Source organism: Myxocyprinus asiaticus, chromosome 11 (assembly GCF_019703515.2).
Source record: "Myxocyprinus asiaticus isolate MX2 ecotype Aquarium Trade chromosome 11, UBuf_Myxa_2, whole genome shotgun sequence".
NCBI lineage: Eukaryota > Metazoa > Chordata > Actinopteri > Cypriniformes > Catostomidae > Myxocyprinus > Myxocyprinus asiaticus.
In genome coordinates, this window is record NC_059354.1 from 21,994,163 (window position 1) to 22,021,092 (window position 26,930).

Below are 26,930 nucleotides of genomic sequence, written 5' to 3' on the forward strand. Positions count from 1 at the left end.
AATTATCTCGTCCAATTTACAAGCAGATAAGCACTTTTTTTTCTTTTTCTTTTTTTTAAATAAAATAAACAACAGCAGATTGGAAGAAAAAAGAAAAAAAAAAAGTCCAAAGCGATAAATGTTCAAAAAATAATATTTATTTGTATGTGAAGGGTTTTATATTTGTTCAGGTCATCGTTAAATAGTTGGTTGGTTGAAGTGGTCTTTTTTGATCATTTAAAATGCTCTGTAGGCTATATGATTAAAAATTACACACACACACACACACACACACACACACACACACATATATATATATATATATATATATATATATATATATATATATATATATATATATATATATATATATAAAATTATTTCCTTCTTGCTTGCTTTCATAGATGCCCTGTGTGTATTTTATCCTCATTGCGTTTTCTGTTTTAGTCACCTCTGGTCACTTTTTCCTAAGATTTAAGCCATAGCCTTTAAAAGTGTTTCACCTGCGCTTTTATCCTTTGCACATCCCCTATAATCTGCCACATCATTCCGCAAAACTTAATTCGCATTTAAAGACAGATATCTTCCTCCCCATAACCTCAAATCTCATACCTCCGTATTTCTATGTTCCTCATTTTCATCTTTAGACAATTTAACAGTTATACATTAATAGTAGCAGCAAGTTGTTGTTGTTGTATTTGTAGCAAGTGTTACTGTAGGCCATTTCAAGGTTACATGTAGGCTAACTATGTTTAATGTATGGTGGCGCCCAGTGCTGTTGTAAGTATTTTTCAGATAAAAGTGTAAAGAGTTTGTTAACAAGTCCTGTGATACCCGTTGCATCGAGGTTGTTGGCACAAACTGGAAACAAAAAGAATGAGGTTTTACCATCACAGCACATAACCTAAAGGAGACCAATTCATTACAATCATAAAGTAGCCTATAGCCATACCGAATATTTAAACCTTAACTCATAAGTAACAGGCCTACTCATTAATATATCAATATATTCACGAACATAATAAAAATCATTATTAATATTAAGTGTTTAAACAAATAACAATCTGCCTTCCATCAATAACGTTAATCTTAATGCGTAAAATCAAACGAATAATTTGGATATAACATTAGATAATCTTCTAAAACTGCAGAGACAGTCAGAGCTTAATTACCAACACGAACAGGCTTAAAATAAATAAAATATTTCATTTTAGCAATAGCAACAGGTTTTTGATATGATTAGTTCAATTTAGTAGTAGTAGTAGTAGTAATAATAAATAATTTAACTTTTAGCTTTTATGATTCCTTGCCGCAAAGGAAGGCTATTGAAATGTTAACATAAAGCAGTCACGATCTTGCTTTTATCTTAAAACATAAATCCTTGTTTAAGGTTTTTCTGTAATTTATTTTAACTGTAGGCCTAAATGATAGTCAATTACGTAGCCTATTTTCTACTAAAGCACAACGCCTCTGCTACATCGACATTAAAACCTACTTTGCCCCGTTACATTGAATGCACAAAACCTCATGGTCTTCAAAAATACGACGATAATTAATCAGTTTACTATCTTTGTTACCACCTTAAATCGCGCATTTATATTATTTGTCAAAATAGTCGTTGAGTCAGTACTGTAAACGAGCACTTAGTCCACACTGGACTCACTGTCTAATTTACTAATTAGCTAATTACTCATTTACTCTGTCAAAGTTGCTGTCCTTTTCTGCATATCGCGCCGCCGTTTTGTGGCGAGTTCTGCATAACGCGGCGGCCCATGCGGCCCCATATCGCGGCCTGCCCACAGGCAAAAGTCCCGGTTCTCCCAATGGCGCCTGGATGGATGTGTTATTCCATAGGCTACACTAAACCAATATTTGACATGTATCCACAATCGATCTAATAAATTGTTAACCCATTTATTAGTGTTTAGTGCTTTATTTTTTAAATATTATTATCAACATTACAATTTCAGATGTATATGAATGTACTACAAGGGAAAGTTTATGTTTTAGGTCCTAATTCGTTAGCATTTTAAATTACCTTTCTGTCTTCAATTGTTCATTATAAATAACCCTGCGGTGTGACAAATGCATTTTTAATGTACTCATATTCCATAGCCTCTCAATTAATATTAGGTCATAAAAGCAGTATGAATAATTACAAAAGACTGTATTATCACCTGTGCAATTTATGTTTGTGCAATTTTAATTTAATTACTGGTGCTTGCCTTTCCAAATGTTCATCATACAGTATCACGCATTCCACAATGCATGTCCAATGTGGGTCCATAAATACTTTTTGTTAACGCAATATACGTGTGCAATAGGTGCTTTTTGTGCACTTTGCATGTTGTGTAAAATTTGTAAGTCTTGTTTATAGGTTAAATATTCTTATTCTATGATTTTTTAAAAAATGCTTTCAAATTTATATAGTTAATGAAAATTCCAGAAATTAACACATTAATTTTGAGACAAAACACACTTTTTTGTCAAGGTGACTAAATCAAAAGTTTTTTAAATAACTGCCCAACAAGAGAAAGGATAGCAATTGGGGTATATAAAAAAAATGTTGCAGAGGCTAAAGGCCCCCATAAAAAAGGTCCCATGGTAGGAATAAATTTGTTACAAAGAATGTCCAAAGTAGGCTCACACTGACTGATCTAATCACAATGGAGATTCATTTGTTTATACAATACTTGAGATGTTATGAAATGCCAAATGTGACTAAATGCATGGAGAACACTTTTCTAAAGTGGTTATTTTGAATATAATTATTTGTAAATAATAATAATAATAAAAAAGCATCTTACTCTCTCAGAAGTATTTGCACAAGTTGACAAATTTTGCACAGTAACTATTGCCACTATTTACAGGATATAACTAACACTATAATTCATTAAAACATATTTTTAATCAAAAAGACCTTCGGTTATTATTTATTTTCACGCAAATTTCTTTTCTCTCTCAGTAGTTTTTTTTTTCTTTTTTTTTTTTTTCTAATTTCCTGTATTTATTGTATTTTGTGTGGTACGCTCTGCGTAATGTACAGTTTTGATGGTTTGTCTGTCAATGCACCCCAATTTCGATAATTGGGGGATCGATAAAAGGATCGACAAAGTACCAAATACCATCTACAGAAGAAGATAGCAGCAGACTATCAAACATAACGATCAGCAACACAGAATGCTCATATTTCCCTCTCATTCTCAGTTGCTCTTTTAACGTTTCCAAATTTCGATTGTTTAGTTCTCGAGTCCTATATTTTGATGACGGTTAACGCTCAATTAGAGAACAATATGTTGACTCTGGCTTTAACAGAATAAAAGGCACAAAGCTAGATCTAGTTTGCTAGATGCTATATGCATATGGATGCTATTCCAGCGTTATAACATTGGCTCAAACCTCATTAGCCTAAAACAGCGCATTTGGACAGGGAGAATGAATGATACTTCAAAGCAAACAGCACAACGTGAAATATGGCCAAATAACAAGCAACTGTTCCGTGCCATTTCGTCAGCCCATATTATAGACTACGAAAAAACAGCCCTAAACAAACGAATCATTTTGCTGGACTGATCATTAATTGCCCTGTGGAACGAATGAACTCCCCAGCTAATCCTCCCATATATCCTTGAATTTAGAAAACAGCTTGGAGAATATAATGCATGTTTGTGCAGGAACATTTTCAATAACAAATTCAAAGTATCAGAGCTTGGGTAGAGTTAATAATGTTTTCTTATTTAATGATTTATGATGACATTCAGGATTATTTCATGGCAAAGTTGGCAGGGTAAGTCATTACAACCCAGGAAATGTTATTTCTGTCTGAATTTAAGTATACGAAAGACCTATGAGTTGAAATCTTCTCCCAATTTAAAATTACTAGGATAAATCATTATTATAAAGTATCACTCATATGTAATTCATGTGGACAGCAGCCTACACATATTTTTATTTTTTTTAAATAAAATTATTATTACATTTAAAATGCCCGTCTACATTTAAATGTAGCCAGCACTTTTGTTACAAACCTCAGAGTCCTGATCCAGAACATGTTTTTTAAAATTACATTAAAAAGTATTTCAGGGACAAATAGATCTTGTGTGATAATTTACTACAGGATCATCAGAGTGCATCAAAACCCTGCATTCTGGTTGTGTATGGAAAGCTACAGACAAATGTTACAAATTGCCTCACTTGTGGTGTTGACCTTATTAATGCTGAGAATCTGAGGTCTTAATTCCTATTAGAAATTTAAACATTATTCTTTCAAAAGCACAAATTGCTGTCATTCTATCTATGCACTACTTTGCATGTATGAGGTGCCTGCAATGTTTGCCAGCCCTGAGCAGACTTTGGCAAGAGTTTTCTACTACACCTGGACTGACAGTTTCTCCTGCTCAGCATGTAATGCATGTGTGTGCAGAAGCACTTCTAAGAAAGAAAAGGCTTTGCCAGTGTGTTATTCAATACCAATAAATTTTGTTTAAATAAACAGAAAAATGACAAAATACAAAGTTGACAGGAAACACAACTGAGTGATTAAAAACCACAGGACAACCAGTGGCGATTGATAGTATTAATTCACCAATAGTTTCTCCAATATTAGATAAACTACTCCATTAAATCTCTCTCACTGAAGCATATCCACCTGTAATTCAGTTTTTGAAAGTTCAAAAAAGGTAGCCTTAATATAAGCCCACTCGTTTCCTGACATCCATCATGACACGAACTGCAAGGCTGCGAGCCTTCTGGCTCCTTCGGTTAGCAGACTCTCAAGATGGCCCCTGTCGGCCCTCAGTCTCTGGCTCTCAAGCTGAATGGGTTCCAACTTATGTACAACAGCGTCAGCTACAAGATTCTTGTACTGTCCGGTGTCCATCCCTGACCACCTCCTCCACGCTCTGCCCAGACACAGCCGAGTGCATGGAGACTAGGACTGACACATCAAGCCAACTCTCAGGCTCTAGGTCACTTGGGAAGTGAAGTCCGTCACAGCCCTGCGAATCTTGAGGATGATGTCTCCAGGCGTATCAGTCAGTAGGACTGTAGCAAACTTTTGAGGGTCTGACTTGGACATTTTAGAGGACGGAACCCTAAGAGATTTCACCTTTCGAGAGGAACCTGAGAGTTAAAAGGCATGAAAAGTTTAAGGAACAGTTCTCCAAAAAGATTTAAGCTCAGTAATAATTTACACACCCTCATTTTGTCCTTTTTGGAGCTTGACAGATGCAGTCACTGTTGTTGTATGGAAAAACTTGTGTGAAAAATTTCCTTTTGTGTTTCTTGAAAAAAATGACAGCACACAAGTTTGGAACCTCATCATTAGGGTGAGTAAATAATTATAGAATTTTAATGTCTGGATGAACCATACCTTTAAAATCTTTCACCAGCACTGCAATAGACTGAATACAGATTTTACTGAGATGCTCCCCTTAACTATACTGCTTAATTGTTTCAATATTAAAATAACAAATTCAGTACTCTAATGTGAAACTTATTCGTAGCAAAGGCAATTATCCACTTATTATAAGATACATTTCAGTGAATTAGTATTATACACATAGTGACTAAGAGTCATACACTCATTAAAGTGAACTGAAGACTCTAAGGAAAGCAATTGGTTTGTATACATTTTGTTCCTTGTGAGATCACAACACAGATGGGCTCTAACAGTCGGAACTTTGATTTGGTTTCAGCACAACAGATTTTGTTTGGCTTTTTCTTTAACTTTGGCTCTAGGATGCAGGCATAGATCAAGAGCAGTCAAAGATTTCCTTCACATGTAAACAGAGCAAAGCGAACTGGTCTAGACCTCTCCTCAACCCCTCTCTGTCCACACGGAAGTCATTGTGAAGTCACTACAAGGAAACTCCCCAAATCTATTATCATCCCATAACTCAGATTTAGGAGGAAGAGAACTTAATCAAAGTCCTTTAATCAAAGTATCATCGCACACATGACTGGTTTCATATTGGGCTTTTATGATGGCGATAATTACAGAGAATGAAAGCCTGTAGCTCAAAGAAGACCTTGCCCAACTGATGGTCCAACATGTCAGCCATGTGTGTGCATGACCATTTTTGTGAGGGGTTCACTATTGTGTGCACGCCTACAGATGTAACACACACTGATCTACTCACTGAGTTAAGCAGGGAGCTTGAGCAGACACACAATAGTGCTGACTAGAAAATGTGTGTGTCTGCTGAATAACACGAAGTAATTTGTCTTAACTGTCCTCTCTTCCATTTTTTCAAGGTTCGTGCCCAGGTGAGTCTTTATGAGAAAAACAGACTGATTAAAATGGGAAGTTAATGTCATAAGGTAAAAATAAGAATTCCCAAACATACCGAGTAGGGCACGAGGCTCGGGAAAGAGCTCTCCATACTGGTTGTTAAAGATGCGGACCAAGTTTGTTTGTTTGTTGTTTTTAATGCCATGCCAGCTTCCAATGCTATTTCCATGGCGAGAAATGTGTAAGGAATTCTATAAAAGGTTTTAAAATCAATTTTTCCTAAAAACTCTAAAATTGCATTCGGTTTGACTTTGTTAAAAATGTCTTCCAGAGTGCTGACTGAATAAAAAAGGTTTCTCACGGGGTTAAGACCAGTACAGTCTAATAAAACATGTTTCAGGGATAATGGATTCTGGCAGAAGGTACATGTTGGTGAAACTTCTCCTAATATTAAAAACTTGTGTGTCATCCTGGAGTGACCTATTCGACAGCGGGTATAGACGATCTGGTCCCAGCGATTTGAAAACAGAGAGGAACTTCTTTTGCCAACAATAGGGCTGATTTCATGGAGTTTGTTCATGGTGCATTGATCCCACTCAGTTTGCCATTTGTTTTTAATATATTAATTTATTATGGGTTTTAGGTCAGTGGGAGGTATTGGACACTTTTTGAAATCTGCTGATAAAGCCTCTTTTGCAGCAGTGTCTGCTTCCTCATTTCCTGGGATTCCACAGTGTCCAGGTACCCAGCAGAAGCAGATATTGACATTTTGGGCCTCCAAATCCAGCAGTTTGCACAGAATCTTAACACGCATTGGGTGATCATTTTTTAAAGATGACATTGCTTCAAGACATGATTTTGAATCTGAAATTATCAGAAAGTTGCATAGTCTTTATGAAGTCCAGTGCTAAGACGATAGCGTTTGCCTCTGCTGTAAAATTGAGCTGTGATTGGGAATGGATATTCCTTTTTTTTTTTTGATGGTTGATCACAAATGCAGATGATACATGATCCTCAGATTTTGATCCATCTGTATATATAGGGATATGTGATGGAAATATTTCTCTAATGAAAAGGAGTTGTTGTTGAAAGTAATTTGGGTGGGTTTCAGATTTTTTGTTTCTTGTTAAATCTAAGATTATTTTTGGTTTTTTAAAGTTCCAGGGGGGAATTTTACTGAAGTGTGTCTGTTCCAGTATGCTCAGATCTACTTTGAGATTTTGTAAATGTGGTTTGATCTGTAGTCCAAAAGGACAGATATGTCTTGGTTTTTGTTCATATAGTCTTGAAGAAGGGGTTGAGAAAACAGGATGGTAGGGGGTTTTCTTTGTTGGTCTTCAGCTTTGTTGTATACTGTAGGGCTAGTTTGAGGCGTCTGTTCCCCAGAGAAAGTTCATTTGCTTCTACATGCAAACTTTGTATTGGCGATGTCCTAAAGGCCCCTAAAGCCAGACGTATGCCTTGATGATGTACTGTGTCCAAGAGTCGGATATTTGATTTCCTGGCTGATCCATTTTGATACTAAAAAGGGTAGATGCGGACCAAGTCCTGGGTGAGTTCCAAGTGCTGGATCTGGTCCTCCCCTACTGGCACATGTGCGGATCTGCACAACAATAACTTAACGCTCGGAATATAACCCCAGTCAGAACACGACAGTTCAAGACTGTAACCAGTCTTACTTGTAGAATAGTATGTCCGCTGCCTGTAACACTGGGTATATATAAAGCCCCACACTGCCTTCATTCTTCTGCTTGCTCTTCATCTCTGAGGAACAGTAGAAACAGAGGATTTGCCTCTGGAAAGACAGAAAGGAAAGTTTGAAATAAATCTAAAGCGCCTTTCATTCCTCTGGGCTGCAACTGTCTATTTGTTTTTATACTACAATGATCTCTAACATAAAGTGCTTTCTCAGTGTCCCAGTTCGGGCTGTATGAAGGAGTTTTGCCACATTAACACACACAGGCAGCATCCAAAGGCCACTTTCCACCACGTTTCACATGCACTGAGCTGTTGAGTAAACGGCTGGGTGTTTTCCCTGCAGCAGTGGGAGGCTGCTGGCCGAACGCTCCATCAGCAGCAATATGAAAGGGTTGTCCTCTCTGGGTGAATCACAGTCAATATCAAGCCCTGTCTCTCCCTGCCAGGTCCACCCACCCTCATGACCAGCACAGGAAAAACTTGTTGCCATGCCACATTGAGAACAAACAGAGGAGGGAGGCCTGAACATTTACGCTGGCATGATACCATCTTCTAGCAGGGCTCTAGCATGTGTCAGTTTAATTACTGGCTATAAATGAGGCATGCAGAAAAACCAACTCACTATTATTACCTTCCATTGAGGCAGGTGCCTTAAACGAGGCATGCTGGTGAGGCAGCCTAGGATCCATGAGAGCTCGGCATGCTCCGAGACCTGCACAGATAAACTGTAAGATTAAACATTTGCACAAAAAACAACAACATGGAGAATGTAAAAGAATAAGATAATTATGTTCATGCTATCAAATTAAAGGCATAATTTACACAAAAAACGAAAATTCTTCCATCATTAATTTACCCTCATGTTGTTCCAGACCTGTATGACTTTGTTTCTTCTGTGGTACACAAAAGGAGATGTTAGGCATAATGAAAACCTCAGTCACCATTCACTTTCAATAAATGGAAAAAAGATCCAATGAAAGTGAATGGTGACTGAGTCTAATACACTGCTTCCTTTAGTGCTCCATGGTTTTCAGAACAACACGATGTTGACAACATTTTCATTTGTATGGGTAAACTATCACTTTTTACTCTTGATAACCACAGTACATTGCACATAAACTGTGCATCTCCATAGTGCCCCCGTGTGGTAATGAGGAGAACAATAGGGTGCTTGCCAATTCCCAGCAGGTGCACAGTTGCAAAGGAGGCCTTTCTACATTTACATTAATGCATTTGGCAGACGCTTTTATCCAAAGTGACTTACAGTGCATTCAAGGTACACATTTTATTTATTTATTTTTTATTTTTTTGTGTATTCCCCCTGGGAGTTGAACCCATGACACTGGCATTGCTAGCACCATGCTCTACCATTAACACAACAGGAATACATGTTTCTACACCAAGACTTTATCACAACTAGTCAAACTAGTCCTTGTCTCATGATGAAACCATGTGAAAGAGCTCACTTGATCCTCCAGCTCCAGAGAACTGTGCACACAGATTCAAAAGAAAAACACTCCTCAAAATCTTTCTGCTTTAGAGAATGAAAGTTTATGGGTGCTGGCGACATGGCTGCCATCTTTCACACTCACAAAAGGATTCTAAAGCATCTGATGTAAACCCTGCGAGGAACGAACTTAAAACGCGATTTTACAGCACAGTGCTGAAAGAGATATTTATTACAGCTAGCTAATCTATGAGTGAGTGTGAAACAGCACATATGAAGATGACTGTGGGATCACTGCATATAATCTGATATAGCAGGAGGGGCAATAAAAAGTTTAAACAGTGGTAGATGTCTCGGCTGACCTCACATGTCAGATCTGTGCAATCTACTGACACTCAGGAAAAATGAGTGAAACAACAGTGCACTAAATATAAATGCTGATAATTCCTCAGACATAAGTATCAGCTATTTAAAAGAGATGTGAAAGTCTAAAGCGTGAAAAAAAGAGGTCATATTTGCTTAGATTTACACACTGAGTTGAATGATAAAATTTCTGTTGTGTTAAAAGGGTTTCAAGTACAGAAACACACACACACACACACACACACACACATATATATATACACATACAACTTTAACATGAATCTCTATACTTAAGATCCAATTGACTTTAGCTTGTCACCATTTTTTTATGAAGTAAAGTGTTTTCCTTGGGCCACAGTATTGTTTTCACATGTGGAAGTCTTGAGCTCATATGTTCGATGGGAGGTCCTCAGTCCTGCCAAGATATGTGGCATGAAGTTAAAATGAAATAAAATCAGGGGGGAGTGTGTGTGTGTGCTTTCACATGGTTGCTGCAAAGTTCCAGTGAGAAAACACATGACTCCACAAATCCGACACACTTTCACTCTCCTGCATAACACACACAAACACACACAGTTGAAAGCGTATCAGGTGGCTGACAGGAAGAAAATGTCCACACTTATTACAGCTAGCCATCAAAAGTTGCTCATTTCAAGAGAAAATGTGGTAGACAGCTTGTGAGTTGCTGCATACAGTAAATTCTATTATTATCCTCCACTTTCTGCTTCTTGTGGTTTCTTTAAAAAGAACCATGTAGCCGAATCAGTTTTCCCCAAACTGAGAATTTATAGAGCTCATAATAGAGATAGGAATCAGTTTAGTACAACAAGCATTTGAATTAAGCCTCAATTAAATAAATATTTGGCAATGGAAAATAATTTTTGCTGACTGCAAATTGTTCAGCCCAATAAAATGACCAAACACCTTTTTTAATGAAACTTTTGAAAAGTGATTTTAAAGGCACGGTTGAAATATTTAAACAATAAAATTTAACGAACCCGACCTGCACACTTAAAATATATAATATAATATACTGTATATACTCTGGTGGCCAAAAGTTTGGAATAATGTACAGATTTTGCTCTTATGGAAAGAAATTGGTACTTTTATTCACCAAAGTGCCATTCAACTGATCACAATATATAGTCAGGAAAACCCTCTTTTCCAATTATCTGTTCTCCAATGTCTGTGTTTCTTTGCCCACTCTAAACTTTTCTTTTTGATTTTCTGTTTCAAAAGTTGCTTTTTCTTTGCAATTCTTCCCATAAGGCCTGCACCCCTGAGTCTTCTCTTTACTGTTGTACATGAAACTGGTGTTGAGCGGGTAGAATTCAATGAAGCTGTCAGCTGAGGACATGTGAGGCGTATATTTCTCAAACTAGACACACTGATGTACTTATCCTCTTGTTTAGTTGTGGCGGAGTGGTGGTGGCATAGTGGACTAAAGCACTGAACTGGTAAGCAGAGGGTTGTTGGTACGATCCCCACAGCCACCACCATTGTGTCCTCGAGCAAGGCACTTAACTCCAGGTTGCTCCAGGGGAATTGTCCCTGTAATAAGGGCACTGTAAGTTGCTTTGGATAAAATGCCAAATGCATAAATGTAAATGTAGTTGTACATCTGGCGTTCCACATCTAGAGCCAGTTGTCCTTTGTAGACTGTAGTGTACACCTTTGTATGAAATCTCCAGTTTTTTGGCAATTTCATGCATTGCATAGCCTTCATTCCTCAAAACAATGATTGACTGATGAGTTTCTAGAGAAAGCTGTTTCTTTTTTGCTATTTTTGACCTAATATTGACCTTAAGACATGCCAGTCTGTTGCATACTGTGGCAACTCACAAACAAACACAAAGACAATGTTAAGCTTCATTTAACGAACCAAATAGCTTTCAACTGTGTATGATATAATGGCAAGTGATTTTCTAGAACCAAATTAGCAATTTAGCATGATCAAAAATGACTTTTTTCAAATAGTGATTTTTTTTTTACATGTCCTGACTATATTTTGTGATCAGCTGAATGCCACTTTGGTGAATTAAAGTACCAATTTCCTTCCAAAACAGCAAAATCTGTACATTATTCCAAACTTCTGGCTGCCAGTGTATATTATACAAATATTATACTAGCATTAGGCATGCTTTAATGTGTTTTTTGCACATGGTGTTTACTTGGATGCAAGTTTTCCATTGGTAGTGGAGGGCCTGTAGTAATTCTATAAGCAAGCACAATAAACCTGAGACTGCTGGAAGAGAATTGAGTGAGTCGGGTCAATGCCACAGGCCAGCAGATTAGCCACCATGTCCAGGATGTTTTCTCGGAGCAGCTGAGGGTTCTGAAGTTGGGTGATGGAATGAAGGTGTACGACGCTGTATATCACTGAACTGTACTCTCCCTTCAGAGCCACCTAGCTCTCTAGAGCACCCAGATAATTCCATAAGTGAGGAACACCAGTGGGCTGAATTCCCGAAAACACCCTCCCTTCATTTTGGCTCTATAGGGAAAAGTGAGAGGAAGAAAAATGTATTAGTTTAAAAGTCCGATAAGAATCAAGACAAAAATAACAGTAATATAATAAAGGAAGAAGGGTACAAAAGTGGGCTAAAAGGGGGGAGGAAGTTTAAAAAGGAGGTGAGTGGTGTTTGTGGAGTTATTCTGGGTGACAGTTAGGAGGCAGGGGAGAGAAGGAACACCCTACACAGTTTTATGAATGTTATCAAAGCGATAAATCCAAGGCATGTCTCACACTAACAGAGCACCCTACTGGGTGAGAGAGTGCTATAACGGAACTGCTCCGCAGCCAATGAAAACACTGCACACTTCACAACCAGCCAATAGGAGCTTTTAAGAGCTATATAATCGAAGGATAACATTCGCAGCAGCGGTCATAACCCAAACCAGCAATAGAGAGAAGCAGCACAAACATTGTAAACCCATAAAATTATATTGGAGAGCAGGAGGAATAAAAGAAATGGCTCATTTTAAAATGTTTGGACCGAAAAAGGAAGCACCCTCCTCTTTCCTCCTCAAGACAAAAAAAAAAAAAAAAAAAAAAAAAAAAAAGGTTCTTGCCCACAGATCCCTGGCAAATATTGTGTTACTAGCAGGCCTGGTTGGAAAGGGTTCTGGCAATGGTGGGTTTATGTAAGCTAAGAAGGCTAATCGGCTCTTTCGATGTCTTTGAATTTCAATCTTATGTATCAATTCCACTTCACCAACAAAGAAATTCAAAAATGTGAACATTTTAACATTCTAACTTCTTATAAAAAAGATCTAAAATCTAACTTCTAAATTAAAAGAAAATAATAATAATTTAAAATATACTCTGTAAGAAGAGATTAATTGCAACATAATATTCATAGCCCACAAAGTGCACATCCATCAAAAAAGTTGTAAGCACCTGCATCATATGTATGAGGCCAGCCATTTACCCCCATCTGAGACCACTGGCTGACCTGTAGTCAGTTTGCCTTGAGGGAAGCCTATATCCAAGAGAATACAATCACTGATCCAGAGGCATTAGCTAGTCAGCCTATATACAGTTTATGTTGAACAGGCTATTTATGCCATTATTGGGTGAGTAATTGCAAAACAGTGGCCCAGATGCAGAGGGCCTCTCGAAGGTGTCAGAAGTGATTTGGGGCAGAACGGTGTCTGGTTCATGTATGTTCTCACCTCGCACGGTTCACCTCTTCCCCTCCGGCTGATCATTAACCATCCAGACATGCAAATGGTGTCATTTGAGACAATCACACATAAGCTGAAACAACACTAGTCCCAACTACCAAAGGAATAATCAGCCTTTCACACCTCCCATCTACCGACATGAAGGAATGTCTAAAAAAATCATATTTTTGATATCTATTTTTTTTTGGTTGGCTGGAGGGATGATGGGGGGATTTTATATAATAGGTGCATTACATAATACCCTCAAAAATCCCTATTTTCCATGTTATTCTTTGTCAGGTTTTCTTTATTATTTAGACCGAACTTTTAAGGTCAAAGGATAAGTACACAGCAAAAAACAAATTTTCTTAATCAGAAGTTTTGTCTTGTTTTACAGTAAGAAAGGGTTTGATTCTCCATTTCTGTCACATAACTAATGCTTTATTATGGGTATTTAAAGAAAATGAGACCATTTTTTCAGTAACCTGCACACAACGCCGAGGCCAGTTACGATCCGAGTAAGCCGGTGTAGACATGCATAATGAACAAGGTTAAGCTCACATCACATCCTAATAACAAAACAACATACAGTGGTGGCCAAAAATATTGGCACCCTTGGTAAATATGAGCAAAGGTGGCTTTGAAAAATAGGTCTTTGTTGTTTATCCTTTTGATATTTCATTCAAAATATTCACAAAAATATATTCTCTAATGGATATCAAACAATTGCAAACAACATAAGTTTTATCAAAAAACAAATATTTTTGTCAAACATATGTGTGGCACAATTATTGGCCCCCCCAGAAATTCTAATGAGTAAAATATATTTGAAGTATATTCCCATTCATATTTTACATTTTTTAGTACACCTGGATGACTAGGAACATGAAATTGTTCAGCCATGACTTCCTGTTTCAGAGGGATATAAATATTAAGTAACACACAAGCCAAATTCCCTTAGTCATCTATCACAATGGGTAAGACCAAATGTGGCGAGGGTACATGGGGAGGAAGCAAGGTAACTAGGTGACGAGGCTTACCAGTGGCTGGCCAGCTAGATACAGGGTCACAATCTCCTATATAATAATCTTTCACCGCCACGTGCATGAATCAGTCTCACGCACACCAGCACACAAGTGAAGTCAAGCATAGATGCAAAACACTTCACAACCAAGGCACCACCACCTCAGAAGGAGAAAAGGGACTAGCCGCCTGCCCTGGGTCCTCAACTCCTAGAACAACAGAAAAATTAACAACAAAACAATGAACAGGCACAATCACATACACAGAAAGCTACCATTTGACGGCAAATATATATAAATAATTTGATGGTACACATAAATAGTCGTCAATAGGCAGGGAGACTAAACAATATGCCCTAGCAAAATGTTTTCATCCCCCCCTCTAGCCACAAAAGTAGATAAATTCACAGAAAACAGATTCAAATGAAAACCCCCAAAATAATCGAGTCACAAACCCCACCCGCACACCAACTCCAAGTGGTAATGTTCACAGAGGAGCTTCAAATGCTCTTGGGTCGACAGCTGTAAAGTCGAGCAACAAGGTTTCAAAAAAGAATTCAAAAACAAAATAAACAAAACAAGATAGTTCACACTTTAAGCAAAACATAACTATAAATACCAATGACAAATACTGAAATTAAATAGTATAACAGCAATACTCAGAATAAGGATAAATTATAATAATGAAAAAAAAAAAACCACAACAATTAGCCCCACATGCTTGACGACTCCCAGCACACGTATGAATGAACACACATGAGGAGGGGATGCTCACGGCATTCTCCACAGTCTTAATCGCAGAGCCGGGCGGAAAAGGCAAAAAAATGTCAGGCAGGAATCAAAGTCAAAATAAACAAGAAAGCAAAACAAAATGAAAGCAAACAAAGCAAAAACAAAAAAGCAGTGCCTACAAAGGCCGCCCTGCAGGCTCAGTCTGAGCACCGGTTAATCCTCCTAAAAGATCAAACATAACAGGGTTGCTTACAACATACCTATTTTATGTCCACATGTTATATAGCACGTACCATCATGTCACAGCTACAGCCTTAGATGGACTGCAGCTTTACAGCTGGTTGCACACTCGTGAATCACAACAACGGACATCAACAGCAATATAAAATGCAGGAGAACGCTGGGGGAAAGACAGCTGCCAGCAAACCACATCAATAAACATTCTACATCAACGAGACTATCAGTGAAAGAATAAAACCTGTTAAACTCAATCCACGTACCTTAGCATAGCCCGGCTAGCCAAACAAACACATACCTTCACGGAAGCGGAAGGGAGTGAAACCAGAATGGGCGGTCCTCAGGCAATGACGCACACCAAACGGTACCCCAAAGCCCTATTTTATACGGTTCCCAGGGGACGGTGATTAGACAACCCATACACTCGACAGACGTGGTATAATGTCCCACTTGTGTAGTGGGACATTATCTGTCCCACTACACAAAAAATAAAGTTATAATATGTGGCAAAAGGTTGTTGAGCTTCACAAAATGGAAAATGGCTATAAGAAAATAGCTAAAGCATTGAAAATACCCATTTCCATAATCAGGGCAATAATTAAGAAGTTCCAATCAACTGGAGATGTTCAGAATCGACCTGGAAGAGGACACGTGCCTATATTGTCTCCAAGCATGGTGAAGAGGATGGGTCGAGTGGCCAAAAATTCTCCAAGAATCACAGCTGGAGAATTGCAAAAATTAGTTGGGTCTTGGGGTAAGAAAATCTCCAAAACTACAATCAGACATCACCTACATCACAACAAGTTGTTTGGGAGGGTTTCAAGAAAAAGCCTTAGCTCTCATCCAACAACAAACTCAAGTATCTTCAGTTTGTCAGACAGTACTGGAACTTCAAATGGGACGGGTTCTATGGTCAAATAAAACAAAAACAGAGATGAGTTTGGCGCACAGAGAGGTAGCCATATGGAAAATACCTCATGCCCACAGTTAAATATGGTGGTGGATCTTTAACGTTGTGGGGCTGTTTTTATGCCAAAGGTCCTGGACATCTTGTTCGGATACAGGGCATCATGGATCACTCTATCAAATATCAACAGATAAAAAAAATCTGACTGCCTCAGCCAGAAAGCTTAAAATTGGCCCTGGTTGCATCTTCCAGCAAATTCACTAACCATAAAATCAAGGTTTTGCCATGGCCATCCCAGTCTCCTGACCTGAACCCCATATAAAACCTGTGGGGTGAACTGAAGAGGAGAGTCCACCATGTGGACCTTGGAATTTGAAGCATCTGGAGAGATTCATTATGGAGGAAAAATAAACTAGTTTTCCCTTTGAATTTGGTTTATTTTTCTTACCCCACTGGCAAATAGCTTTTTCTTGCTTTAAGCATAAACCTCTAAGCAAGATTTCTCCGAAATCAATATAATATTATTGCAGAGTAAGGCCACCATTAGTCAGAATAACACTTAATTCTTCGTTGCAAGCAGATAAGGTTGTTTGTGAAAACAAAATAATATTTTGCAATACAACAAAAGCTTTCCATGTTCAGACAGGATTTGTTCTTGAGAAATGTTTAGGGGACACTCAGAACAGTAATACATCATAAATCGGATAGGATGAACCGCAGTTAAAGTCACTTTAAAATAGGCTAGCTGATATAAGTATGGCTGTAACCGCATATCAGTTAAATTCAATATTAATACGGCAAGTTGGTGTCGAATTTTTAAAATTGCTGCACGCAAACAGTGGTAAAAAAAGGATAGAAGAATCTTGGTTGATACAATTCTACTACTGCATGCTATATACTATAATATTGCCCTGCTCTCCTTTTTAATAACATAGTAAATAGACATTTTTGTGATCATTGCAGTTGCCACAATGTTGATATCACTCAGGCCACAAAAAATGGCTTTTGGACTGTGCGTTAAGCAGTGAGTACAGATTGGCAATTTGTCGTTCGCAAAGATTTTATAACAGTCTCTAATTTAAGACATAATTCAATCACAAAATAAGCACTACAAAATAAGACAGATGTGCACAAAAAATGCAGAACCCTGAAGAGCCAGTCAGACCTGGGTGGAACAGAAAGCCTAGCTGGACTCTGGCATTTAGACGGAGACGGCAATCATTGCATGCCAATTCCAACACAGCATTTCACCACTCTTTACAGTTCCACAGGAAGGCATCAGCAGCTCAGTAAATGTAGAGAACCTCTCTACAGGAGACAGTATCAGAGAGGGAGCGTGAGGCCAGATCTGAACGGCACTTCTGACCCTCCCGCCCCAGTCCATTTGTCCCCCGCTAAGTTTCAGACACACTGAACCTACTGTTACTGTGTCAGTATAGCCCCACTCACCCTATTAAAATAGACATCACGCTGAACAGCAGAAACACATGATTTAATCCTGCCACTCTTTAACCCTGCACCTCTCACACTTTCAGCTGGGTCACCAACAAAGAAATATTAAATAGATAGTTCACCCACACAATTTTATCATCATTTAGTCACCCTCTTGTTGTTCAAAACACATATGACTGACTTCCGTGGAACACAAAAGGAGATGTTTGGTAGAATGTTAGACTTAAGTCACCATTCGCGGTGAAAAACAGTAATCTCACTGGGAATCAGCGGGATCATGAATTTCGTATTATGGACTTCCGGTGACAAAGAATTTCCCTTGGGAATTCATATGGAGTTCAAGTTTGGTGAAATTTGATGAGCGAATTTGCCACACTGACCAGTAGAAAGTTGCTTCGTTTGGAAGTGACCTGTGTGGGCGGTGCTTCGTACAAAGCTACACTGAATATTCTCAATGGACAATGATTTCATTTTAGCGGGAGTTTCTTTATAACTTTATTCTCCCATAGGGTAAAGTGCCAACATGATCACACAGCAGGACTGCATGTTATTTCCTATACTTCCGGTACCATAAGATCAGCCACATTATGCCGACACACTGACAAGCGCATCTGATCTCCTATCAGACATTTTTGCATTGGCTCCAGCGTGTTTACCTTCTTCTGTGGCGCGATCAGAAGCGTGTTGTGTCAGCAGCATGGCAGACCTGGGTTTGCGTTCTGCGATGAAACAAGGAAACAATCACGTTCGTTTAATCAGTGATGAGCAAGCCAGAATTGACCATCTGGAGCACCGGGTGAAATCCCGGTGGCCTGGCCTGTCTTGCGACTGACTTGGCCTGTGTTATTATTATTATATTTTGTTTTATTGCCTGGTGACGTCTGTGACCTCAGTCTGGAGTGTCTCTTTCGCTTTCTCTCTCTTGATCTTTCTTCACACAGAAACAAATCTTTGTCTTAATGCTTGTTTTCTTTTCATGTAGTTTATTTCCTACAACTTGAACTTGTTGATTTAGTAATTTGTAATCTTTTTTTAATAATTTTTTTAACCCCTTTTCTCCCAATTTGGAATGCCCAATTCCCACTACTTAGTAGGTCCCATGGTGGCGCGGTTACTCACCTCAATCCGGGTGGCAGAGGACAAGTCTCAGTTGCCTCTGCTTCTGAGACCGTCAATCCACACACAATTTACCACGCACCCCATTGAGAGCGAGAACCCCTAATCTCAACCACGAGGAGGTTACCCCATGTGACTCTACCCTCCCAAGCAACCGGGCCAATTTGGTTGCTTAGGAGACCTGGCTGGAGTCACTCAGCACGCTCTGGGATTCAAACTCATGACTCCAGGGGTGGCAGCCAGCATCAATACTCGCTGAGCTACCCAGGCCCCAGTAATTTGTAATTTCTATTTAATTTTCCAACCTGTGTTGTTGACTTGTAGAGTTTCAGGTATTTTAGTTGTTTATTCAGTTGCATATGTTTGTGTTGATTATTACACAATTAGTTTTGTTCATTTTTCCTTTATTTCTTTATGAAGCCTGTTTTTTCCCCATTTAGGTTTTCTTTTAATTTGTATTGGGTTATTTAATAAAGTTAATTTGATTCTGTATAAAAGTTGCACGTATCTTTTTATGTTACCTTCCTCTTTTGCTGATACTTTGATTTAACAGAGGTTCATCACACCTGGCCGATGCAGAGATTGTTTATTAAAAGCGATTTTGGGCTTGTTTTCTTTTTATATTTGTTAAATCAATAAAGGCAGTCAAGGGTTCCAGTTTTTGGGACTTATTTATTTGCAGAAGACAGTCGCGTTTTTGGGTTTGCTGGTGCTTAGCTCCTAGAGCAAGATATAATGTGACAAAGCACGGTCATATATCTACACTTACTGCTCGAGCCGCGCTCTATATCAAACACACACCCAGTGAGTTCAATACTCGTGTCGCATCAAATTCACCCCTTTTATCTGGATCTGTGACACTGTAACAGGGAGGCCCAGTTCATTTTCAAAAAATATTTAACTTCACTAAATCAATCTGAATACACCAACAAAACAAATTTTAAGGGTTAGCTAAAACTCCTTAAGATCGCAGTTGCAGGTACACTTTATACAGAGTCGATTGTTCGGCCTGCAAGGAGACGTTTATTAGTCCAAACGGGCAAATGATGTAAAAAAAAACAAAAAAAAACAAGAGTTTGACACCCCTGCTCTACAAAATGTCATTGTTTGATTCTCCTCTACCATCCAACATGCGATCAGTCTGTCCCAGCTCCTCCACAACTCCAATGACGCTTTATCAGTGTGCGTTTGCACGAGAGAAATATTTATTTACTGATTTTAGCCAATTGTCTATATTAAATATTTCTAATTATTTTTGAAGGTATATTTATTTATTAAGGATATATTTATTGAAAAGGCATTATTTTATATACAGTATAGTATGTTTGTTTTGCTTTAACTAAGGCCATAATTCACTAATGTTATAGGCTAGAGAGCTGGGATAAATTATAAAATTAGGAACAACTGAAATTCACTCAAAAGGAACAATGGTATCACTTTCCAAACATTTCTAATCATATTAAAAGTAAACATAGGCTTTTTTAATAGATATATTACCGTAGGTTGTCATTTCAAAATGTTGCTGTGCACCAGTTATTGTTGTTACCTTACTTAAGGACCTATTTCTACTTGATTTAATCCATAATATTTTTGTGCAACCTAATGTAGTTAATTTGATTCAGTGACAAATAATATTTTTGACTTGAATAAAAATGTAGATGTTACATGAAGCACATTTTCTAAGTTAACCTTTTTTTTTTTCAGGGTGAACAATGGGGTGGCCTGGATGAGAGATTGCAATTTTCCCTCTAACATTACATTTTTACTCCAATGTTGGTTAGGTTTAGGTTTGGGTTAGAGGGTAGAGTTTTTAAATATGCATTCCTCTTTACTATATTACTGCCTGTACAACTAAAAACAACTCGCTTCACCACTTGCTTTTGGCGTCCCTCTGTGAACATTACACCCGTAAAATGGAGCTTACATGTGCCCAGATGCCCAACAACATTTATCGAATTTGGGAAAGCACATACCGATTTTAGCTAAAGAAAAGTCAACCTACTGATTTCACTGTATGATCGGTCTGAAAGTGCAACATTAGAGGCTGCTTGGCAATTCGATTTTGCTGGCTTTACACACACTCAACATCCGCCCACACCTTAGCCTACAAAATTTTGTAAATGTGACCATGCCTTAAAATCTACTTTTGTGTTCCACAGATATAAAAAAGTCACAGGTTTGTAACAACAAGAGAGTGAGTAAATGACTTCAGAATTTTCTTTAAATGGTGAACATATCCTTTTTTCGAGCACCTTCGTCTGCTTTACCAGACGGAGTCGGTGGGGAATGTGTGTTTTTGCTGTACTGAAACACACTCAGCTTGAAACGAAGTGCAAATGACCCAAAATAAAACAGACGGGGTGAAAGAAATGAGACCTGATTTGGGGGGAAAGCACATTAGAGAAAGCTTGAGTGACAAAGCCAAAAGAGCAGCGAAAGAATGAGCTGGAGACAGAGTTAAAGAAGAGGTATTTTGTGGGGAGGAGGGCGGTGTACGGGAGATGGCAGGGGGGCAGGAGACGGAGCATTTGATTAAACTGCGGTTGACATTTCGGACAGGTGAGATTGATGAGGTTCCTCTACGCTTCACACTGTGCTGAGAGCGCAGGGAGAGGAACAGAAACATGCAGTGTGGAGAGCCAGGGCTGGGGGCCCTCTCACACTGTGGGGTCCCCGGCCTGATTAATGGGGCTGGAGTCCCTTCAAAAACAGCGCTCCCAGCAGAAAGGGCCGCACCGTGCTCCAAAAATAACCAGGACAGGACAGCCGCTCCACTACAGACCGCTGTTCCAAACTCAAACCCTGAACCGTTTAGGACCAATCACTTTTATTTCACTACAAACCTCCCACCATCGCTGATCACATTACAAATTAAAAAGATAGGATATGCTTTGTCTGACATGAAATCGAATTATTTGCAAGCTATCCAGAAAAGGCTGCCGAAATCTCAAACCGAAACCCAACGCCTGGCACAGTGAATGACAAATGACTCACATGGATCATATTAGAATATTTGGACACTCTATATAAACACCACTCAGCAAATAAAGGACAAAGCCATCTCTGCGTTTTTTCCCCTTTGGCCATGACAGGAAAAATGCAGAGGCGCTACCCTACTAATGACAAATGAAACACATAAAACTCACAACGAAGCAGAAATAACCTGCACACACCTCATAAATTTATCAATGTGTAATTATGGTAACACTCAGGAACTCCTGGGCCAGATTTCTTTCCCCTCACTGCCTCTTTCTCTCTCTAATTTCCTCCAACACAAGTGCTGACTGTTTGTTTGAGCATAGCCCAAAAGCTTGATACCAGATAGTGGGTGCAATTCAATTAACTACGTCAGATTTTCTGTAACCATATGTCTACAGCACAAAACTGCTCCATAACACTAAACAAAAGCCCCTACAGGAATTTAGAGTTAAAATACAATGAATTATCAAAAAACCTGAGAGGTCTGGAGGAGTTTTTCAATGTATATTGTGTTCATCCTTCAGAATGATGAACCGAATTATACAGCGTAGTGTGAAATAAAGTGCTTAGCTGACATATAGTAACAAATTGTGTAATTAATAAATATAATCAAGCCTGGCTCATGTGCACCTTCTTTCCTCCAGTTTCCTCTCCAGGGAGGCTCTGGGAGTTGGTTTAATGGTTTTAGCTGACATGAGAGTAAAAGCTTTTAGACCTAAAGGAGAATTAAGAGCCGTTTCCTTTTTGTGAAGCACAAGGCTGAAATGACTGATATCAGCCATTAAGACCACAGGCGATTAAGGGCCGTACAGGGAACTTTATGTTTTATAACACAGCTTGGAGTGAGGACCCACTGCTTCCTGCTGCCTCACGCTGCAACGTATAGAAGGCTAATCAGAGCAGATCCAGGATTTGATTGGAACAAAAGCTTTCGAAAAGTTTTATTCTCTAAATAGGCCTAACTGCATAAAACACTTACACAACAGGAGTCTTTCAACAGTTCCATATGCAAAACTACAGTTTTCAACAGAGTGAAAGGCTAATAACACTGAATTAAAAAATGTTGTTAGCTGAAAAATTGCTGACTTTGGAGGTTAGGAATTCAAATAAAATAAAATACAAACTGTTAATTGTATTAGTTTCCAAAGCAAAATGAAATCTATGAGACACTTTTAAACACGTTTCATTAATAATGTTTATTATCAGGCATAGATTCCATTTGGTCAAATTTCATTCTCACTTTCACTCTGACAATAAGACCTTTGCTCATCTCTGGCTTGTCATCCCATACCAAATGACTGTTCATAAACTTTACTTTGCCAAGAGTGTGCTCAATGTTTTGACGCAAATCACACCTTGAGGCGAATAGCAACGTTAGCGCACACTCGGCAACATTTGGAGAAAATTAAAACAAATGAAAACCAACACCTCATTTCAAATGTTGTTGCTGGTAATAAAGGACTGCTGGGATGGTTTTGACGTCTTTCTACCCACCGCTAGTTCCCCACACCACTCACTCCCACAGTCACAGTGCTCCACGCTTTAGCGTCCCAAACGACACACTGCCTGTAGTTAACAAAATAGAGACTGGCTGCCAGCGGTGGAAGCACATTCCTACACGGCAAGTGTGCAGAAGCCATCAAATAAATCTGATGTCAATCAAGTCACTGTTGAAAGCAGAGTTCACTGAGGGTCTGCACATGCTCAGAAAAAGCTAAAAATTTCAAATGGACTGTGCTTAGGTTTAGTTAGGACTACAGACACAGCCAGGGAATTGCATTGTTAATCAACAGTTCTTTAACATACTCAGGACATCTGGGCACAGGGATTTTCACCTAGACAAAAAAAGGGCTGAAATGTCCGTTAATGGTTTGATTTTAACAGTGAAATGTGCCTTTTTGAAAAAAGCATCTACATTGAACAGCATTACTGTATTTTAAAAAGAAAATCCTGCACAGGGGAGCAGACAGAATTTCCTACTCTTAAAAAATCTACTTTGATTTACAAAAACTATTCCACTGACTGCTGTGATGCACAACTTTAGTAACTGACAAGTAAAAAAAAATAAATGAACAACAACAGCAGACTACATATTAGATCTCTGAGACTCCTATCCATACAAACACCAAAGCTTGTCATTCTAAATTCTGCTCTTTGACTTCCAACCAAAGCTGAATGAATGTAGTTTGGCGAATACAGGTATTGATGGTATAGCCTCCTCTTGAACCGCCAGTGTTTATCATCATGACCAAAAGCTTCTCAATGTATTGCAAACTAAATGGAATGATATAGACCTAGTCTTGGCATTTTACATCCATCAAACTCAAAATATGAATGTAAAATCTCTTTAAAAAAAATGTACACACTTTTCTTATCTTTAAGATAAAGAAAGTTTCTTTATCAACATCTCTAACTTTAAGAGATCTTGGTAACATTTTAATGATTAACTTACATTAATAAAATTAACAAACATTACTTTTATTCCAATAGTTGGAAATTTCATAAAGCTTTTATTTATACCTTTTAATATATTTTCATATTTTTCTGAACTTACATGGTACAGACTGATCTGTTAAAGTGTTTGTTATTGATTTACAATTTTTAAGACTCTAGCATTCAGGCTAAATGAAGAGAACATAAAAAACAGTAGTGAAAGTATATTAAAACACAATTTGATAAATTATAAGTTAATGATTATTACCAAACTGAGTATGTTGTGGTCTGTAAATCATGTCATGACTCAGAGAGTACACAAGCAACAGATTTATAGATGTGAGAACAGAACTCCAAAGCACATCCATAGGATAAACTATGGAGAAAAATGTCTGCATAATATTTATGTAATAATTTTTTTAAAGTATTGCAGAATAAAATTTACTGTAAGGTGTTAACTTGGAGTTCAACAGGCATAATGATCACACCAAAAAACGAAAACAGTATTAATATATGAACTACACAATTATTAGTCTAGCTTGACAAAACGACTGTGTGATAACTTACAATGTTTTCATTTTTATTAATTTGCACTGCTGCACATTAACCAAATATATAACAATTTTAGAAATAAATGTGTTATATAAAAATCCCATTTGTCAACTAGGAAATGACAACTGACAACAATAGTACCATATTCAAATGCATTATTTCTGTTTTGAACACTAAATCTTTTTGAACACATTGTAAAATGTTATTCTTTATATTGGCAATTAGACTTGTCGGATAGGTTTAGTGTGTATTCGAGCAAGTTACCACTGTTTAATTATTTTTTGTAGGAATATGTATAGTTGTATGTATTGTACTATATCCCCTGTGTATGTCTGGTTATAACTATTGTTTAGTTTTGTCTATTATGTCACTGTTGTTCATTAAGCAATAAATAAAAATAAAAATAAAAAGTTACCACTGAATGTGAAGGATCTTACATATCCTCCGTAAAGTTGTCAAACTGGCAAGTTTTTACATGGCAAAAGGCAATAAGAGAATGGCAAAAAAGAGAGGAAAATGTTACCTTCGTTCCTGTGCTTTTCTCGGCTTTAAATAATCTTCTATTGGAATTATTCTTTTGAATGAAACGAAAGAGAGATTTCACGTTCCACCTAACGGGAAGCGCCATCTTGAATTCATTCGCAACTACACACGTACGGTGTCCTGAAAGGGACAAAAAAAAAAAAAAACATCAAAGGGACAAAAAAATACAAAACTTTGCGTTTGGTTATTCACACATTTCGAGAGGAACTATCCATTTGAATCCTACTTTCGGTATAAAAAAATAAAAAATAAAAAAAATAAATATGCGAGCACACCACCAAGAACGTTAACAAAACGCTTACTTTTAAATGACAGTGTCACCAAGCATATTCTATTTACTTAAAACTGCAAGCAATTCCTTCTCATCTTAAAATGAATGCTGATGCTTAAAAACAGTCTTTGGCTATTGTGTTTCCAAAACCAGTGACCTGCTAACACTGAAAGCACATTTAGATATTTGTAGCATATTCAGCTGACACTGAACATGATTATGATGCCCAAATATGTTGCCTATGTAGGTAACTCAGGTTGAGGCTGTGCCAGTGATACAGTCCAAGTTTAGCACTTCGTTTGATGTGATTATCAACCCCATGGTTTTTCTTACACATGTTTTTTTTTTAAAGGTACAAACAGTTCTCTGTTTTTCAGAATTTAGACTTGTGCATTCCCTTACACCACATCTGTTGCTGATTTATCTCACCTTTGCATCTGGTTGTATTTGCACACATATTCTATATTCAGGACTGTCTCCTGCGGCACTGTGCGCTGTAACAAACTGTGATCAAGAAGTGTGCCAATACCAAAGATTCACTTTGTGTTTGGATCATGCTCTGTGAAAATTCTCCCTCTTGGTGTTGGGTGATGCCTTTGGCATCTCTTTCCTGGCCACCCAGTTGCATTGACTTGTTCTTCCCCTATGGGAAAATGATAGGCCTATTCCTCCAAAAAAGTTGGTTTTACTATAATATCTCTTTATATCCCCACAAACTTTGTATTTTATACAGTCAAATGCAAAATAAACGTTTGTGGTGCTTGGAAATAGCCACTAAGATTAACATTTTGTGTGTAAGAGTGTGAGTATGTGTGACAGAGCAAAGCAAAAGCGAGGTGGGTATGCCGAGACAGAACTGGCAGTACCCCCACTGTGATAGACTTTGGAAAAATAATGTGCAGCTAATCTCTGAGAGTGTGTGGTCCATGAATAACATTCTCTTCAACTTAACTGGGGTTTCTTTGTCTTACAAAAACAATATGTCGATTTATTTATGTTTTCAGCAAAGGAATATTTAAAATGATTAAATATTTGTAATAATAATTTGTATGTATTTATTTAAATAATGGTACCAAAAGGCTGTAGATCTTATGCATAAATGTAATAATTTGTGTGACAGTTCAGCTGTCAAGTGTTGAAACTCTTTGCACCATACTAACTGCATGCTGAAAGGCTGCCTGTCTCTTGTGTGCATGTCAACCTCTTTCATTGCCTCCCTGATCACTAATTGTTCATCTCCTCACCAGAGATCTATCTACTCAACCACCCTCAAAGATCTTTTTTAAAAAGCCTGACCAAGT

General features: G+C 37.9%; 1 pseudogene; it reads right to left on the reverse strand.

Moving 5' to 3' along the window:
* Positions 1 to 3,898: 3,898 nt before the first annotated feature.
* Positions 3,899 to 25,443, reverse strand: LOC127448586 (tryptophan--tRNA ligase, mitochondrial-like; annotated as a pseudogene).
* Positions 25,444 to 26,930: the final 1,487 nt, after the last annotated feature.